The 20322-nt window shown below is 42.7% G+C and overlaps 1 non-coding gene across 1 annotated transcript; it reads left to right on the plus strand.

The window, feature by feature from the left end:
- The first annotated feature begins 1402 nt into the window (after positions 1-1402).
- Positions 1403-1590, plus strand: LOC143396130 (U2 spliceosomal RNA). Its single transcript, XR_013091006.1, has one exon. It is a non-coding gene; the product is annotated as a U2 spliceosomal RNA (small nuclear RNA).
- Positions 1591-20322: the final 18732 nt, after the last annotated feature.

Genomic DNA, 20322 nt, shown 5'->3' on the forward strand with positions numbered 1-20322 from the left:
GATTTTTGTCTGGGGAGGAAGTATTAAAAGCACCTCTGATGCTATTGAAAAGCTAGTGTTGGGATTCAAAAAATAGTATCCCAAAGGCATGTACTTTGACATGCTGAGAGACCTGAGGTGGCACCCCAGAATCCAAGTGTGTATGACCTTCCCTCATTTCTCCCTCTCCCAGTTCAAGAGGAGGCTTTCTGCAAGGTTTGTCTGTTCAGAGTCTGGACCCCTGAGGAGGAAAGTAAGTACCTGAGGTCCTTTTGAGAGCTTTCATTAATTAAACTCATATTGCAGGAGGAAAGACTGAAGTCTGTCAACACACCTGGACTGACTTTTGTCTCACTTTTGGTCACTGGAATAGAGGACAAAAGCTCTGTTTAGTCCCACATTTCTAGTCCCACGTTTTCCTCTATTTCAGTTCCATAGAGAATCACTTAGGAATCGTGTGTGTTTTGCTGGCTAAATGGACTTTGTCCCCAGGCCACTGTATGTTCTCAAAGCCAGGGAGTTCCCCTAAAAATCCACTATACCCCTCAAGATTATTTCCATTCCCCATTCTTCCCCCTCCTCTATTGGAAAAGTGGTATATATTTCTGAATGATGCTGGGCTGGTGGGTGGTCATGCACTCCTGTGATTTTTCCTCTATGCAATGATTTCCCCCTTTTTCATATTAATAAACTATAGTATACCTTTTCTCCTATTTAATCTTTGCGTGTAGTTTATTCTTGCAGAGAGCAGAGGGGAAATTTTCCTTTGCTTCTACACTAACTGAAGGAAGAATACCCTAGAATGACATTGTGCATAGTTACAGAGGCATGATTAGGTTTCTACCACACCCCTGCCTCATGGAGTTCTGTACTAGCTAAGCTCAGTCCTCACTGAACGTGCACCTGGGCAGAATCTCAAGGGCAGTGAATGACCTTGACTGAGATGGCCAAGAGAGAGAATAAACAACTAATGACCTAAGATTGTAACTGGGTTAATGTCCATCAGCATTACACCCATGCTAGCCAAATGCATAGTTAAACTCTCCTCCTATCTTTAGAAATGATCATAGGAGAGAAACCAATAATAATAAGGATGACAGTTTACACTTACTGAGCACTTACCTCATACTGGGCTCTGTTTAAAACTCTATGTGTATTACTATCTAAATTCTCACAATCTGTCTTAGTTGAAATGTCACAACTTGTATTAATTAGTACAACACTTCCAACAATAAAAATAGGGAAAGAAAAATAATTTCCTTTTTACCCTTCTTAGCAGGGACTCCCTATCAAAAAAGACTAATTAATAAGAGAAAAACAGAAGTTTATCAACATGTACACTTCCTACATACATGGGGAGAACATCCATAGAAAAGTAAATTCTAGAGAAGTTCCTGAAGACATGTTTAAACATTAGGCTTATATTGCTCCTCAGCTTTTTGGCTAAGATCAACTGTACTATCTGTTCTTATTGATTTAATATCTGATAGTCCTCTTTCTGAGGAGAATACATTAAATGGATTTTTGGAGCAGGGAGATAGAATATGGCTTGCTCCATCCATGCCACACATTGACCTGGTATTGCAGAACTTCAGGAATGGTACACACTCCTGCCTCTGTCCCTGTCCCCCTAAATATTTGGCTCAAATCCATCATTTTCTGAATCAAAGAAAGAATGGTGTGGGATGGTGAGGAAAAGCACATTAATACAATGTAAGGTTTGTTGAACAGATGTAAATAGGTGCCCCTCCATTGAATCTTGAGTAATCTACTCATTCTTTTCTTCTTGGAGCAGACTGGGAGACACTCTTTCAAATAGAGCCTTCCTTCATAGATGTCAATTTCTCACACAGAAGAAAAACTTTTATAGCAACTCCTGTAGTGGCAGTTTCTCAAAATGACCAGGTTCAAATAATCAAGATGACCAAAAAGCATGTTTTGGGATGGTGTATTCTTGTCTCTTATAGCCTTATTTGGGGTGGTGTGTCCTGTGTCTATTCAGATACTATTATTTTTTAAATCATAAAACTGAGGCACAGAAAGGATAAGTAACTTACTCAGGGTTTTACAGCCAGGAAGTAGCAAAGTCAGAATTTAAATTATGGTGTTCCAAGTCCAAAATATGACTTTAATCATTACTCCTTGGGGCCTTAATAGCCAAAGTAGTTCATGAGAACAAACAAATGGCTTGAAAACAATAAACAGATGGTGAAGAGCAAAATATGTTTACCAAGCTGGTTTCATTTCTCCACCTTATCTGTGTCCCAGAAGCAGTGGGGTGGAGTGGGCAGAGCCCGAAGGGGCAATATTTGGAGACCACCCTGGCTTTGCCCTCACTAGTTCTTTTAGGCCCACAGAGGATAAGCCATATACTCCATTCTTTTTGACATTTGGACCAAAATATATGACATACAAAATGTGGGATACATACCAGTCACCAACTAATTCAGTTTGTCTGGGAGTGGGTGGGATCAGGAATCTGCATTTCTAAACATACTCTCTGGGTGGTCCTGATGCAGGTGGTCTTTGGACACACTTAGAAACCAGTTGATCTTTGGGTCTCTTTTCTGTTCAGTATCTGATGACATCAGGCTGCTTGCCTTTGTGTGGTGTCTCTTCTTCACTTTGTCTATAAAAAGGCAGATTGGTTGAGGGGAGGCATGTGGCGTCAGGCTTTGGGTGACAATGGGCCACTAGCCACTGGTGGCCTCCGAGTCTAATTGCTCATGTAAAGCAGGATCAGAGGAGACCAAATGTAGGGGCTAGAGTGGGGCAGCTGCTCAGGTGGTATTGGTACTACTTCCTGGTCACGAGAACCTGCCCCGCTCTATTGCTGTGGGGACTGCAGAGAGAATTGGACTCTAAGTTCCCCAGCATTCTTGGGGAAGGAAACTCAGATCTCCTGTTCTCTTCATTTTAGCATCCCTCTGTCTTTAAAGAAACTTTGGTCCAGCTCCCCTAGTTTACGTGTAGCACAGACAACCCTTAACATCCTTTTTTAAACCTGTGCAGCCTCAGTGCCTCAGGAAGTCACTACCAACTGTTTAAAGATGGCTGATAAGATGCTTGTAGTCCCCTCGAAAGCAACCTTTTAAAACTTTATTTTTTGTTTTTTTAAAACCTGCCTCTCTTTGAGAGCCAACATGATTGGCATCTGGTCTAATTTGAGGGTCACAGCCAAGAGCTGAAGAGTGAAAAAGGATTTCATTGGTAGCCACTAAATTGTGGAATCTATAGTGCTAATTTTAAAAAGAAAGAGGTAAAATTATACGTCTCCAGAGATTCAGAGCATGCTACCCCAAAATACGGCACTTTGGCATTTTGTGGAAGCAGCCAAAGCAGGAAGATCATGTTTGACTTCCTTTTGCTCTCCTCCCCTGGAGCAGGTCACAACACCCAGGACCTTCTTCCCATAGTGGGTCACCCACCCTCCCTCCAGAGGTGCCCTCCCCAACCTTGAGGAAAGGGATACCCTCATCTAAAGACAGAGGACACACAGGACAACCTGAACCAACAGACCTTGCTATATTCCCAGTTTATTGCCATTATGTCACACCCCCTCATCCAAGGTGAGGAATCATCTGAGCAGGGCTCTTTTATCTGTCCTGGGTGGTTAAAGTCGCTCTGTCATGTTTAGAAAGTTAATTCTGCCCTTTCTTTGAGCAAGAGGAAGATAAAAGGAGATAATAGTGTGCTTCCTAGAGAGTGACTCAAAAGTGCAGATAAAAGCAGTCAAGCTGGGTAGTCTCTACTCCAGGACCCCAGACCTTAGGCAACTGTCTTTGCTGGAAGGAACTGTGAAAGAGTGCAGTGTCTCTTTGGGTACAGGAAAGTTGGAAAAAGCAGCATCTCCCAGTTGGCCATCAGGAAGGTGCTAACTCACCTTCAACCTTGAGAAACCCTTCAATAATAAACACATTGCCTGCCTGGGCCATGTCAATAGCCTCTGGGCCAAAAGAGAGGCTTACCTGTGTCCCTGTGTCCTCTAGGACACATTATCTTAAACTTCAGGACTGCTTCCTGGAAAACCTTCCTGAGAGTAAGGAAGGAGTTCTGGGAGGCTTAGACCATTTTGGATCAAATGAGAAGGAAAACACAGCTTCACTGAAAGTGCCCTGGTGCTAAGCCCTGAACTCTCCTTAGGTGGAGGATGAGGAAGCTTTTAAAAAATAACTGCTTCTTAGAATGGCAGAGACTGGGAAGCTCATGCGTTTGCCTGAGTGGGTATAGGGGAAGGAAAAGAAATCAATGTTTTTTTCACCCATTGCAAGATTCATGGTTGAAGCCCCCATAGCAAAAGATAGATTAACAAGAAAAAACTACACACATTTATTTAATACAGGTTTTATGTGTTCCAGGAGTCTTAAAAGTGAAGATCCAAAGAGACAGAGAGAACTGTATTCTTATGCTTAGGTGTGAAGAAGAGTGGGCTGTTGTGTAGAAGTTCAATTATAAGAAAGGGAGAATGACCTCATGGTAATGACCGGGGTGAGGGGGGTACTTAAGCAAGGCCTGTTCCTTCAGATTCTTGGCGCCTCTGTGTCTTGGCTCCTTTTCTCCAGATAGAGAGAGAATCTCCCTGGAGTGAGTCTTCTGACCCACTTCAGAGGAAGGTCAGCTAGAATTTCTGGCCTACTTCTGGGAGAAGGGAGGAAGAAGGTGAGAATAGGAAATGCCAAGGTGCTATGTTTGCGGATAGTGTGTCCTGAACCCCATCCATGGGACATATGTGCAGTATACTGGCAACATAGCCCAATTAATTTAATATGGATATAAAGATGTGAAGTCAAGAAAAGTCAACATTAATTCTCTCCAGGGAAGGTGACTTATTAGTCAACCGGCAAGTAGCAGCCAGTGATAAGAAGGTGTGAAAAAGTCATTTAATAAAGAAAGGGCTCCCTGTTGGTTCAGTGGATTTCAATTGACTGGTTAATTAATACTTGATAAAGGTTTCTGGAAGGCACACAATTTACTTTCCCCTTTTCCTTAATGCCACCAGTCTTTGTTCTATACAATCACAGAGTGACCTTCCCATAACCTCCAGAAAGGCCAAGTTTCCTCTCTGAAGACTAAGGACAATGGGGAAAGTTACAGAGGGGCAATGGGTGGAGAAACATCTTATTCCTCAAACTGCTGTTATAACCCTTAACAAATGAAAAGCTAAAGTAGGTGGAGAGAAAAAGTGAAGTGTGAGGCCACCCAGAGTTTCTGCAAGTCACTGGGAGGTGGGAGGCAGAGCTGTTTCTGTATTGATCTTCCCTCCTGATGCCTGTTCAATTCTTTACAATCTCACCTTTCCTCACATGCTCCTGATAATACCCTGCATCTGCAGAGATCTTACTTAGAATTAATATTACTTTCAGAAATCGGTTTGGGTCAAAGAAACTGGGGAACAGCCAAGGTAGAATAAGGCATATTTTTTGTTTAATTTACTCATGTCACTGCACACTTATCTTTAAGATAGTTTGAAATATTGTCCAAAGAATATTCCCCTGTGTGATATTAATAAATAATACAAAGAGTTTATGATTAATAAGTTTGAGGAATGCAGAGTTAGTATAGATGATATAGATTTCTTTGGGGTGGGATTGCTCAGAGTTTTTAATAAACAAATGCACATTATATATCATAGGCTACATGGGGAACAGTTCACAAACTTAGGAACTCAGGGTATCATGACACAATAGCGACTTAAGGAGCACACTTGAAAAGATGCTAATTATTTCTCAACCAGTTGATTTCACTATTTGAAGCCTTCTTCCACAGCTTACACAAGAAACACCCCACAGAGAGACATGATGGGACAGAAGAATCAGAAGATCTGGGTTCTAGTGCCATGATCTTACTAGCAGCAGCAAGAAATAACTCATTACCTAGCCTCAACTTTATCATCTGTTACTTTGCTCGCAGAGCAATAGTTGGGAGTATCAAATGAGACATTTGAAATGGCACACGTGTAAATTAATGGTAGTTATGATAACATGTATCACAACCAAGACAGAAATTCCATATCTTATTTGTTTGCATAATGATTCATGGCACAGCCGTCCCTCTTTGTACTTTATTTATTCTTTTTCAAATCAACGAGTTTGCTTATTTTGGACAAGGCATTGCTTAAGTTGATTCTAGAAGAACTGTGCTGAGATTCATAGCAATGATCTTGAAAGGTTTAAATCCCCCAGTTTGCTTGGGGTAGCATTTCTTAGGGATATCGAGTAAATGCATAACTCACTTTATCTGAACAAGCTCAGTATGATAGTCCTTTTTACCTATTATTTGGGGTCATTAATGAATTTGTCTCCTGTTAAATGAAAACATGCAGCTTTAGGGGCAGAGTTTGTTGCAAGGCATTTCTCTTGTCATTGGCATGAACTCAATTCTCTTCCTATAAGATCTGGTTTTTATAATTCCTTTCTCAAAGATAAAGGTTGGCCTTAGTTTCAGTCATTTTAGAATAACTGCACATTTTCAGACTGAGATCATCTACCTTTGCTTATCTAAGGATGTTATTAAAGCTGTACTAGAGAAGGATATGTTTTCTGAGATGATTAAGTTTGGTAGTTGTTGAGGCACATCTTGAAAGGGGTGGATCAAAGCCAACAAACCAAGCTGAGGTCAAGGGCATAGCATACTGGTGAACCAGAGCAAAAGCGGTTTGTAGTACAACTTGAATAATAATGCCATCCATAGCAATTACTATGTGCCAGACACTGTTCTGTGCACTTGACATAAATTAACTCCTTTAAATCTCAAAATAGCCCTGTAGGTGTGTACCATTATTATCCTGAATCCACAAGCAAGGGAAGTGGCAAGTTTAATTGCCTACTCCAGAGTTTTGGCTTCAGGGATGGCATATGAGATCCTAGTAGATGGACATATCCGGCAACTTGCCTTACCAACAAGGCTCTGGGTGATCCTCCTGGCCATGACTGATTGCATCCCCAGTGAACACTCGATTTAAAGGTCACCCATTCATTGGAAAATCAGATTCTTCAAAAAATTTTAACTGGGAATCATAGAGATAGAGGTCTCTAGAAAAGCTGTAGAAAAGAGGCAGCCATTTTAGATCACATGCAAGTAGATGAGAAAATAGTGAGAGCTGTTCTGCTGAGAGGGCAGAGAAAAGTAGGCGGGGTGAGCCTAAGAAACAGAAGGATGGTAAACACTCCAGCTCTGGGGTCTGACGAGACTGGGTTAGAATATGGATTCTGTTGTTTGTGACTTGGACAAAGCACCTAACTTCAACAGAACTTAATTTCGCCATCTTTAAGGTAGGAATGGTGATATCTCTATCAAGACCTACTCAGTGCAGCACCTGGCATGTGACAACTACCACTCAAAACAGCACTTGTTATCATTACTAGTTATATTTCTGCTGGTTTCTCAGTTTTGCTAAGTCTTGGCTTTACTTACATCCTTTTTTTACACCATTGCCTCTGCACCCCCATGGTGACACTCTCTCACCTGAGGGAGTTTTAATGGGAACATGTGCCTTGTCCTATGGTATAGTGATTACTAATAGCTCCCCACCCCCACTTTAAGACCAGCTCTTTAGAGGATGATGTGAGTCATGTGTAAGATTTGCTCTTCATGGAATCACAACAAAAGAAAGATAATATAAACAATTCATCCTCCCACCATCCCATTTCCTCCTTTTCTTCTCAGTTATGGTAATCCAGCACCAATGATTTATTGTGTGCAGTATCATGGTACTGCACTGGGCTGTATGTGTGTGTGTGTGTGTGTAGTGTGTATGTGTGTGTATATGTGCATATGTGTGTATGCATGTGCGTGCTGTGTATGTTTGTGTGCATATGTGTATGTGCATGTGTGTGTAGCATGCATATGTGTATGTGCATGTGTGTGTAGCAGGCGTGTGTGTGTGTGTGTGTGTGTGTGTGTGTGAAGCCCTATCCCAGGTGAAAGGAGTGTGGATGAATTGTAGGAAAACACAAAAGTAGTTTTTTAAACTTGAAATAATTGAAAAACAATATGATATATGTCAAGTGTGCCAGTTTTATTTATAGGCCTATGATTCCTAAGTGAAATTCTGTGGAAACATTAAAAAGTAACAATAGCAATAACAGCAGAAGGTCTTCTCCCAAAATTTCAGTCAGACAGCCTGAGGAAGGTGGTGGAAAATATTTAAAAGCTCCTCAGAAAGTTTTGTTTTGGAGTCAGAGTTCAGAACCAGCACCATAGATCACGCATGCAGTTTGGGTTTCTGGAGCTCAGGGCTTGCCAAGCAAGTACTTCTTGATTAAAAAGGTTGCAAGCAGAACTGGACCTCAAAAGTTGCAAGACAGACAAGAGTGTGGAGCCTTCCAGGTAGGGACTGGGGAGAGCAGAGACAGGGTATTTAGGTTCTCCATAACATCAGGTAGGGGTGGGGAGGAAATGAGGCCTGTGAAACAGGAGCAGCAGGTCCAAAAGGGAGGGCCACTGGGGCCGAGTCGTGCTTCAATTGAGCTTTTGTGCTTGCAGATTCAGCCTCATCTTGGCCTATTTTTACAGCAGTCTTTTGGAGGTGAGCGGGGTAGTGTTCCTGTTGTCCCTTGTTGCAAAGCTAGGTAGCCTGTAGTTAGCCCTGAGAATATCTCATTTCTATTCCTGGTCTTTACTGTTGGTGCCATAAAGCAAAACCAACTCCAAAGGAGAAGAGAGCATAAGTTGATGCCCCATTTTTTTTTTTTTTTTTTTTTTTGTGGTAAGTTCTGGATCAGCTCCTCCAGTCAAGACACCTGGAAAAGCCGGTTCAGTCTGGCTGGAGCCAGTCTCAGGCTCAGTGCCGGCCTCCAGGAAGTTGGCAGTTCAGTGGATTCACAACTTAGTTTTGTGGTACTGACACCCTCTTTACAAGAAAGGTTTACTGAGGACAGAGAAGTCTTAGCTGAGGAAGACTTCCAGGAAACTATAAAGACTTTAGCAGAAAAACTTGCTAGGGCTCGCTACACATAACTCATGCTGAACCTGCAGCCTGGGCTTTGATCTGATGTGGAATCTGTCTTTTCTAAAACACACACCCCAACCTGCGGGGTCCAGCTTCCCACAGCTTTGCCTCCCTGAGATTGGTCCTTCTCTATCAGCCCAAAGTTTGGACCTGGCTCATTGACTTTTCCCTTCTCAGCAATCCTCTATCCTGTGTCCTTTGAGATCATGCACCAGCATTTGACAAAATGAATCCATTTAGAGTGAATACTATAGCCGATATAATAAAAGCTATAGGAAATTCTATAGTTCTTGTATTCTGACTATTCCAAGAAATAAAATGTTTAGGGCCCAGGGACCTATATTGTTAACAACTATCATTAGAGCGTCTTATGTCCACTGCACTTCACAGCTATCTAAACATGGCGCTTCTGGAGACATCTTGCCTAAGTGGCCTGTGGTGCAGAGATTGTAAGAAGAAATGTTCTTTATGTAGAAAGGCCTTTCTTGGCCTACTGTGCTTGTCACACTCTGTGCAAGACTGTTGCAATCAAGGAGAGTAATGCATAATAATTGTTAGCACAGAAAGATTCAGACTCAAACATTTCCAACCTCCAACGTTGGGGGTATGAGTGGCCTTATTTTTATTACCCTCCCATCTTCTTACACGGAAGTGTATTCCTATCACCTAGAACCTCAGTGAGCCATACCATATTATCAGAAGGAAAGGCAAGAAAATTAGCTATGTGTTTCCTTCCTCTTTGCACACACTGATCTGCTGACATTACCAGGGAGCCTTGGAATGGGTGTGTATATGGGTGACTCATGAGGAAGAGCAGGCCCTTCTGGGGAGAGTCACATTCTCAAGAAGCATGAAAGAGCCCCCAAATTAGACTTTCAGGACTTTTACTAGGCCTTCTTATGAGCAAACCGTGTCGCTGAATGTGAGTCCATGTGAGCAGAACACGTCAGACTTCTCCAGAAGTTTCTGTGGTAACTGTTTAGAAGTACAATGGAATCTACAAAGAGCAACAATGGTGTCCCATGACTGCCATGATGAGTAGTCAAAACACTCACCACGCTGCTTAATGTGCTATTCTTGTGTAGGATTCAGCACAGATGAGAACCTCAATCAGGGGAATCCACCAGGTACCACAAATGCATTTGTCCCCTCTAGTGCTATGAAGGCAAAGGTTTTGATCATTTGATTCTCAGTGCCTGTCAGTAACAGTTACTCAATAAACAGGTGTGAGTGGATGAATTGATTGTTTGGTAAGGGCTCAGTATGGTGCTAGACTAGAGTAATGACTTGACAAAGTCATGGTTGCTGACCTTGAAGAGTTTTCAGCTTCCTGGATAAGGCAAACAAGTGAGGAGAAAATAATGTCTAGGGGAGCTCTGAGGGAAACTTGTATCAGGGGTTACAGTGGATCAGGGTTTTGTGGAGCCAAACTTGATGGCGGCATGTGAAAGGTTAAAAAACATTGACCCTTCAGAAAGAGAAAGATTTCATGCTTCACCAAAGGAGTGAGGGATAAGCTTGGATCTTGAAGGATGTAAAAGGCACAGCAACAGCAGAGGAGAACACTGTGAGCATTTGTACTTCTGTGGAACCTGCTGAATAAAGGGAGCGTCAGGAAAATCTCTGTGAGGGGACATTAGAGATCCTGTGTAGCAGGATGCCTCAATGGGACCGTTTCTATCTCCATTTTGACTGAGGTGCCAGTGATGGTTATTAATCAAAAGGAATGTCAGGCAGAACCCTCACCTCCATACCCTCTGCATATTTACAGAAGAAACAGCTCAAGGACCTATTTATGTCCTTTAGACACTTTATACAGATCTATGACTTTTCAGGGCAAGGCTACCATAAATGTCTCTCCATTTCCTGTGGACAAGACGAAGGACCTCATGAGGGAGATGAAGTAGAGGATATTGGGACAGAAAAGATCCTGTCTTGGGAGAAGAGAAAGTCCATAGAAAAGGGCCAGAGGTGGATTGCTTAATGCCTAGGGGATGAAGAAGGAGTTGCAAGAGGCCACCAAGAATAGTCAGGAATTCACCAGGTAAATGGGGACTACAGGAGAGATGATCTACCAGGTGACCACACAAAGAGTCACAAACACGCTATGAGGCATCCTACATAAGACAGAGTTTGTAGGGAGCCAGAGCCTATAGGCAATATCCCCTTGTAGACGATAACTAAAGACAAATGACTGCTCTTTTTATTTTCCTTTTTAAATCTCCATAGAAAACTCAACAATAGTTTTTAAAAGTCTCTTAACAAATGAGGTTACAACCCTGCCTTAGAACTGAAGATTCTCGGTTTCCACCTGATAGAAGATAGGTACATAAGGTCCTCTGAGATTTCCTCAGAGGAGGGTGTGGTGGAATGGCCCATTCAATTCTTTTGTGTCCTCATTAAGGTGGTTTCTTCTAACCTGTAGGTATTGGGCGTCTAAATTATACGTTTTATCAACTTTTTGCCAGCTAGACTTCCTGGGGTGATTTGGATTTGACCAACCACGGACGTTCATGTAAGATTTGGAAGAGAGAAATGGGCTGGAAGCCACATTCCATGGCCAGCAGGCCTGTGGAGTCTTTTGGCTGTTGAGGCAGTTTTGAGAATGGACAAAATACCCAGATGCATTATGAAGGGCAATATGGCTTTGGAGTGGAGAGAGCAGAGTGACTTCCAGGAAAGCTGATGGAGTAGCACCCTTTCCCAGCAGTCATTCAACAGTGCCTCTCTGCCAATCACTGTGGGTCATGCTGGGAAAGATACAATGATGGACGAGGCCTGGGCCCTGCCCTCAGGGAATTTATGGAAGGTTGCAGTGACTGCTGCTTTGAATGGGTATGGACAGGCAGAGTGGGGGGCATTCACTCATACCACTGTAAGTGAGGTTGACCTGGAGCTGGCACCTGTAGAAGGTTTCCAATCTCAGCAGTTTCCTGGTTGCAGAAGTGGTGGTGTGGTTCTGGATTCTGTAGGGTGCTTCGGGAGTCTTTCCCAACCGCTCAACCAACAAGTGATTCTATAAGCTGTTTAATGCCCTGAAATAAAATTCCATCTTACCTAAACTAGTTAGAAAAGATTCTGTTCTCTACTACTGAACCCCAAAGACACAAAACAAAATCAAAATGAGTGTGTCTGAGAAGCTAAACACAGCGAGGGATAAGCTATGGTGGGTGACATTCATATGTTGATCCACTTATCCTTTTATTTCATATTTATTGAGGCTTCATGTGCCTGACTCTGAAAGCACCTAGTGATTTATTAGGGGAATAGACCATATGGATCCTGTCCTCATGGTATTCAAGGTCTCAAGAGTTATTCTTCTTCTCCTCCCCCATTCTATCTCTCTATCTGGCAAAGAATTTTGGCTTAAACTTCTTTTCACTTAGTTATCAAAGTTGATGGGCTTGCTAAGAGGGTGCAGAGTTTTGGTTTATAGAGAGCTGAGAGATCCAGATGCAAAGATTTACCCTCAACCCAGACCTGTTATAAACACACGTTAAACTCAGCCAGTTATACTAATTAAAAAAGGAAACCTACAATTAGTCTGCTGTCTTAAGATCTGTGTTTTCTCCAAATACACCTAGAACGAGTTTCTGTGATCTATCAGCACAGTGTATTCCCCTGTTAATTATTTTATTCCAGGATGATGTGTGTGTTCAGTAGCCATGTAGATGTGCAGCTCCTCAGGCTTCCCTTTAAGACTGAACTTGCCACAGAGTGTGCTGTCCGTGATGGATTCCTTTGGGAACCACCTCAGTGTTTGAATGGAAGCCGTGCATTGCCCAGCTAGCTCTAGCCAATGACTCATCTCAGCAGCACCCAGGGCCAGTTGTCTCTCCTCTCTGAGCAGTCTTTGCAAATGAACTTCCTACCCAATCTTTCTTTCTTTCCTGATTTTTTTCAGTGTCAGACCTCCCTCATGGTTTGAAGGCCTTCCCTACCTGCTGCTACTTTCTGTCCTCTTTATCTTTCACAGACCTTTCCTCTGATAACTCTCCTGCACTTCCATCTCCGTTGGAGTCACTTTCCAGAGGACCCGAGTAGCCCATTGTATAAAAAGTACCTTTTCTTTTGGGAGGTTAAAAGCTCACTTAAGAGCTTTTCTATTGGCCTTTGTCCTTTTCTTTTTCTTTTTCTGTATCAAACTGCCCATATTTGAGCTTCTGGGTTTTCTTATCTAGTCCTACCCTAATTCCAGCAATAAAAGAAGTTTTGAGGAATCCTTAGAAGCAATGATGAAAAACAAATAAATTAGGGAAGATACTGAGTAATTTGTTCAAAAATATCCCTGACCCTGGCACAGTCTGGGATAGTCCCAGGCTGCCTTTCATGGAGCTGATCTTCCATTGTGATGAGAAGACAGAACTTAGTGGGCACAGGCGAGCTGCCTCACCTCCAGGATATGTGATTGTAATTGCTTGCAAGGAGAATGAAACTAAATGATCAAGTGCAAATGCCCTTCTCAAACGCCTGTCTCCTTAGTGAGCTATTTATTCTTCAAGAACCAATCCATCTTCCTCTTTTGTGGACCTTTTCTTTGCTCTCTCAGGGAGCACCTTGCCAAGATTGGGTGCTACTGCAGTGATGTGGTAATCATTTGCAGGGTAATCATTTGAACAGATGGCGCCTCCTTAGCTGGACTCTGAATTATAAAGGTGAGATGGTGTCTGTCATAGACATTTGAATATCCTCCTTAGAGGTGTGAGCCCAGCATTATCAGGAGTCTGATATGTGCTGTGTAAGATAAATGTGCATCCCTGTCTGGAAACAAGGTCATGGATGAGACACTTCTGAAGAAGCTCTTTGCCCTGCAATTCCAGTTCCAGTCCCAGCCTGTGACTGGTTCAGTGAATACTGGCCTTTATTCATGTCCTAGCAGAGAGTGAGGAGCCATAGAGAAGAGTCCAGTCATAGCTCCTTACTGCCCTCAATTTTCTTATCTATGAAACAGGACATCTGGTGAGATAATCTATAAAAATCTGCTCTATGACTCCAGGCTTCTGTGTCTGGGGACATATGCCAGGATGTCTGCCGGGCCACCTGCTTCCATGGTGGACTCCGTTGACCTGGAGAAGGCCCCTCTCTCCTGGTGGCATAAATATTCTCCCATAACTACTTGCTCAGTTCAGGGAAGGGGAGACTCCTCTGCCTACAGTAAAATGGAGGTGATGTTTGTGCTCAAAGTTGAAGGATAATAAAGAGAAGGAACCAATACTTACTGGCACCTACTATGCTTGCTGCTTTTATAATTTATCTCTATGCCTCTGTGAGGTGGATATTGTGATCCCTAATTTTAAAGATGGGGAAAATGAGTCTTAGTGGTTAAAAATTTTGTCATAGGTCATGTGGCTTATGTGCTACTGGATGTGGCATTTAAAGCCAGTGTCCAGATCCCTAATCTGGTCCTCCTATTGCTATGATTCCAGGGAGCAGGAATGAAGGTACAGAACTGGAGAAGCATGGAGAGTATTTGGGAATTAGGAAAAGTCCAGGTGGAGGGTAGGAAGCGGAGGGGGGTGGGTGGTTTAAAGGGGCATAATTGTGTGATGATGCTGGCATGAGATTGGCTTGAGCATCGGCCAATGACACTGGACTTAATATTAAATTGCATGCACTGGGAAACCACAGCCAGTTTTGAGAATGGACAAAATACCCAGATGTATTATGAAGGGTAATATGGCTTTGGAGTGGAGAGAGCAGAGTGACTTCCAGGAAAGCTGATGGAGTAGCGCCCTTTCCCAGCAGTCATTCAACAGTGCCTCTCTGCCAATCACTGTGGGCCATGCTGGGAAAGATACAGTAATGGACGAGGCCTGGGCCCTGCCCTCAGGGAACTTATTACCTCCTAGGGGAGATAACTAACCTGCAGAGTATTAGGACACATGATCCTGCAGGGGTAAGTTCTAAGGAAGTACAGCTAAGTCCCCTGCCTTCGTAGAATTCTCCCTAGAGTGAAACCCACTTGCTTTAAAGGGGCCAGAAGTGAGCTTATGTGGGTTAAAAGTTGACTTTCCTTTCTTTCTGTTTGCTTGGATATCTGAATGTTCACCTCTCTACATAAAAACTCAACAAGATTCCTGCCCTTCTTCATCTTTCTTGACCTTACTTCTCCACTTTTCTTCTTAAGCATGAGTCAAGGGATCACAAGGTGCTGCAAGGTTAATACCTGCCCAGGTCAGTTTTGGACTGCAGTGCAGGGTGGTGGCTGGTGGAGCTTGCCTTGCTCCTACATCCACCAGGAATTAAGTATCCTCTTTGTTGGTCTCTTCATTTTCCTCTTCACGAGGCCAGGACATGTAAAATCTCCAGGTATAGTTTGCTGTGGTCCTCAAGTCCCTTTGCTTCTGAGATGCAGAGGGGCTCTTATTTCTGTTTCGTCTTTGGCTTGTCTACCGTTTCCTTAACAGTAGCGTTACTTCACAGGTGAGATGCACATTACAGATTGCCCCACTTTCAGTCACCCACTGAGTGCTTACGCATCAGTTCTTGGCTGTTTAAATAAGTTTCAAAAGGGAAACCCCTAGCTTTTAAATAGACCTCTTTTTAAAGTAGGCACATAGGTAATAGAAGAACTGACACATTTTTATTTTCCACTTTTTCCTTTCTCATTCCTCTTCTTGTTTTTCCTTTTGCTTCTTCTCATTTTGCATGTTTAAACCTCTTTGTGCCCAAGGCTGTGTTATAATTATGAGAGAGAGGGAGCAGAAGGCAGAGAGTTATTTACTTATTCATCAAAGTTGTATCAAATGCTCGATGCCAGGCATTTCTCAGAGACCTTCCTCTTTCAGATTCTTCTGAGAAGTTCTATGAGGGGTCTCTTTTCTCCTTCCTTTTCGTGTACCCCTTCTGGATCCTCATCTTATTGTCGCTGTTAGTTTGTGCCCATGCCATTAATCCGGAGTGACTGAAAGCCGTTCTTCCAGTTGGTTTTAGAAGTCTCCCTCTCCTCCCAACTGCCACCTGCATCCCACACAGCAGCTGGGAGGGAGAAAACCCCGTGGAGAAGGAACTCTGAGACCAAGCGGAGCTCCGCACTAAAAATAAACCGCAGATCTCTGCAAGGCTCCATGCCCTGCTCTTGCCCTTGTCCTCAACTTTTTCTTGCTGAAAACCGCTCAGGGTCCCCAGGGAAGCTTTGTGCTAACACGGATATGACCGCTCCCTGCATCACTACCCGGGGGAGTGCCACTAAATATTCACAAGGTCCACACAGTACATGGCACTATGACAGACTCGGTTACTTGTGGAGATCAAGCTTCTCAAAATCCTTGAAATCACAATGTAATAAAGGAAATGTGGAGACAAAGCCTCTGGAATTCAAAAGAGCCAGGCTCTGCCATTTGCCTTAGTCTCTTCATGTTTTAAGAGACGGTTGGAAAAATGAGTTTGTACTTCCAGTTTGGGATGGATGCTGTAATTCTAACCTCATTGTTTCCTTCCTTCTTTATTTATTTATATTTATTTATTTTGTATGTGTCCTGGGATTGAAGCCAGGTTGGTTTTCTCATTTAGCTACATCCCCCCATCCTTTTTACTTATATTTATTTTTAAATTTTGAAACAGGTCCTTGCTAAGTTTCTGAGTCTGGCCTCAAACTTGTGACCTTCCTGCCTCAGCCTCCAATTCTTTGGGATTGCTGGTGTGCAGCACCTTGCCCAGAGTTCATTGCTTCCTTTCTAACATTCTCCAATCACTGCTTTCCCCCCTTTATTTAGACATTTTCTCTCTCCTCTTACTCTTCTTTTTTCTCTTCTCTTGTCTTCTCTTTGCCTCCTCATCCCATCCTTCTCTCTGTCCTCCTCTGTCAGTCCAGCTTGCCATCCACTCTGTGGACTTAGTTCACAGGTAACAGCTTCTGGCACAGAGCCCTAAACATGGCTGTTATGCCAAGCTCCCAGAGGACCGAGGGGAAAAAACTGTTCCCTGTTCCTTTGCTTTATTGATGAACCCCTGGCAAAACCCCTCCCTTTCCTCTTACTAGTCCACGAATAAGTGGGCATTAGGGCTAAGTCCCCAAACTGCCTGTTCTCCTCTTAGCTACAGACTCTAAAAGAGGTTTTGTGGAAATAAATGAAAGCAGAAACAAGTTAGTGTTTGATAGATCCTTCTGTTCTCTTGGCCCCTCTCCTTGTCATAATTTACCTGGGCTGTTTGTTACAAATTTTACCCAACAGAATAAATAGTAATTAGCTTATAATAAATGAAGGTCATCAATTATGATTTTAATTGGTTAAAGCATTATGCCAAAGACCACATTAAATTGTGATTTCTTTAAGGGCACCTGGCACCAGTGTAGAACAGTAGATGTTTTGTTTTGAAAGGGTCAATGATGTATGAAGTTACAACTATTGTAACTTTCTCAGAGGCAGAGAGTATTTATAGTGATTGTATTTTGAAAAAAAAAAAAAAGGAGGAGGCAGGGGTTGACAAGTATATATTTTTTTTTCTGATTTTGGAACTTATCTGAAACTAGAGAAGCATGAAAATGAAATTTGTTACACATCTGAGTCACTGTTATTGAAAGAATAAATATATAAATGAGAAAATTGCACATGCTATGCCATGCTCATGGCTTACGAAATCAGAAACTACAACATGTAAAGGCTTCAAAAGTGATATCTTAGAACGAGTCAACCCAAACTTTGTCACTTTGTGCAGTCCCATCTGTACAAGTAGACTAGGTGGGCACAGTTGAGGCAACTATAAAATTCTAGGTTCAAGTGGAAAGAAAGGAATCACATAACAACTCTTTTCCATTTAATCTTAGAAGGCTAGAGGAGGTGACCTTGCCAAAGTATTAGAAACATGAACAAAAATAGTGTGTGTGTGTGTGTGTGTGTGTGTGTGTGTGTGTTGCTGGGGATGGAAACCAGGGCCTTATTCATGTTAGGCAAATGCAGTACCACTTAACAATAATGAGCTAGTGTTAACTGCGGTGAGAGTTCATTGTGATATTCTACCCACCTTTTGCTACAGTAGCTGCAGCCTAGACCTAATTCTGCTGGGCTTCAAGTCAGGATCCTGGAATATTAAGGAAGAAAATGAAGGAAGACTCACAGTCACATATTTCTAGATAAGAAAGGATATATAGGAAAATTTTTATTCTAATCCTCATTACCTAAACCAAATAAAATGAAAAGACAGACCTAGAGCAACCTTCTGCTCTGTGAAGGCCTGAATTAAGACATATGTTTCTTTAAGTTAAACTGCAAGGACTGGGAGGATATCTGATGGCATGTAGCTATTGGTGGGAGGATAGAGAGGATAGGAATTTCCTCATGGTCCTTCAGAAGCCCCACCTTAGCACAAGCTGCCATCTTCTCCCACCTGGATGGTTGCTGGCATTTCCTAAGTGGCTTTCCTACTCTTACTCTTCTCTCACTTCAATCTGGTTCTCACACAGTCACAGTCCTATAAAAGTTCAAATCAAGCCAGCAAGTTGGGAGGCTGAGGCAGGAGTTTGTCAAGTTCAAATTCAGCGTTAGCAACTGAGCAAGACCCTCTCTCAAAATAAAATACAAGAAAAGGTTGTGGGTGTAGCTCAGTGGGAGAGCACTTGCCTATGCTGTCCAAGGCCCTGGGTTCAGTTTCAGTTCTGGATAATAAATACATAAATTCAGGATAAATAAAATAAAAACAAAAAAGTAAAGTCAAGTTGTGTCAACCCCTGCAACAAACTGTCTGGTGGTTTTCCATCACAGTTAGGATGCAATGCCATATCCTTCCTGTAACTCACAGAGCCCTCTGAAGACCTGGCTCCCACCCACCTCTCCAGCCTCTTCTCTGGCTACCTTCCTCTTGAGCCATGTCAGGTAGCACAATGGCTTTCCTTCTGTTCCTGGAGGATGTAGAGCATGTCCTTGCCTCAGGGATTTTGAGCTTAAACCCTTAGCTACTCTGATGTCAGCTCTACCAACAACTTCCTCCTGCTTGTCCTCTGGTCTCTGTTCAATGACACCTGCTCTGCAAGACCTTCCTTGACCTACTAAGTTAACTTAGGAAGTCATTCACAATCACACTACTCGTTTGTTTGTTTATTTGTTTGTTTGTTTTCTTCATAGGCCTTGTCACTTTCTAAAATTACTTTGTTTCTTTGATTATTTTAGTTTAGTAGCTGTATGGCAGGAAACCCTAGAAAAAGTAGTCTTGTAGTTGTACCATATACTGTTAAATATGCAGTGTAAGGGAGTTCCTGGTTCATATAATAGGTTTAAATAGTTGCAGTTGGTATTGATGAATGACAAGACCTCGCCTCTCCCTAGTCCCTAGCCTTCACATGCTCCATGGATAGTCCACGTCTGTCTTTTGTTAAGTGGATTGAAAAACCCATTTAGCATGGAAGAAGAGCCAGTTCAGGACACATATTTTAGAGAACTTTTCAAGAGCTTAGAGTTGCGGGGGTGGGGGGTGCTTATGCACAGCATCTAATATCACCAAGGTGGGGAGTATGTTAGATAGCGTCCAAAGCCAGTCACCACCAATTCCTTCCTCCTGCATATGCATGCCACTTTGCTCACTAAGAGATGGAAACCAGTTCCCTGCTCCTTGAATCTACCAGGCCTTGTGGTTTGCTTTGGCCCATAAATAGAATGCAGAAGACATGATGGTCTATGTCTTTCAAGTTCTGGCCTTAATAGAATTGGCAGCATCCATTTTCTACTCTTAGAAAGCAAGTGCCATGTGAGTGTCCAATACCCTGAGAATGTTGCATGTTGAGAAGCCCAAGCTATCGATTGAAAGAAATTTAGGGAGGAACATTGAGGTACCATGTACATGAGTGAAATGTTAGCAGTCTGGCCCATGAATATAGCCTAGTGAGTGACACCAGCCCATGCCACATAAAACAGAACATACTAACTGAGGAGCAAACTCTACCTACACAATTGTGAACAATAAATCTTTAGCGTTTCAAGACACAGTGAATTTCGGGTAGTTGCCAGGAGCCATCTGTGAATTGTGCATGAACCAAATGGATGGGGAAGCCATTAGGCAGGAAAGCCTGGGATTGGAACCAGATTGGGAACTCCCAGCCACAACCCTGCTGGTTTGAGAATGCTTGGTTCATGTGGTTTCCTACCTAGCTCCCATCAAAAGTTCAGTACAGCATAGGAGATGGGGTGACTGCTGGAGCCATACAGCCACACAGCCTTCGGAGACGGTGTGGCTTGTCAAAATGCCAATCAACCTGTGTACTGCAAGACCCCTGCCACACCAAGAAGCAAGCACTGAACCAAGATTACCAAGACTCCTCTTGCTGAGACCTTATTCCTGCCTTTGATGTACTCCCCACTAAATAAAGAACCTGAGCCTCTTTTTAGTTGTTCAGTTCCAGCTCCTGTCAAGACTGGAAGACCTATCAGGCACTCTGCTTCTCTTTTAGCTTATTTCTGGCT

The sequence above is a fragment of the Callospermophilus lateralis genome, chromosome 3, assembly GCF_048772815.1.
Source record: "Callospermophilus lateralis isolate mCalLat2 chromosome 3, mCalLat2.hap1, whole genome shotgun sequence".
NCBI lineage: Eukaryota > Metazoa > Chordata > Mammalia > Rodentia > Sciuridae > Callospermophilus > Callospermophilus lateralis.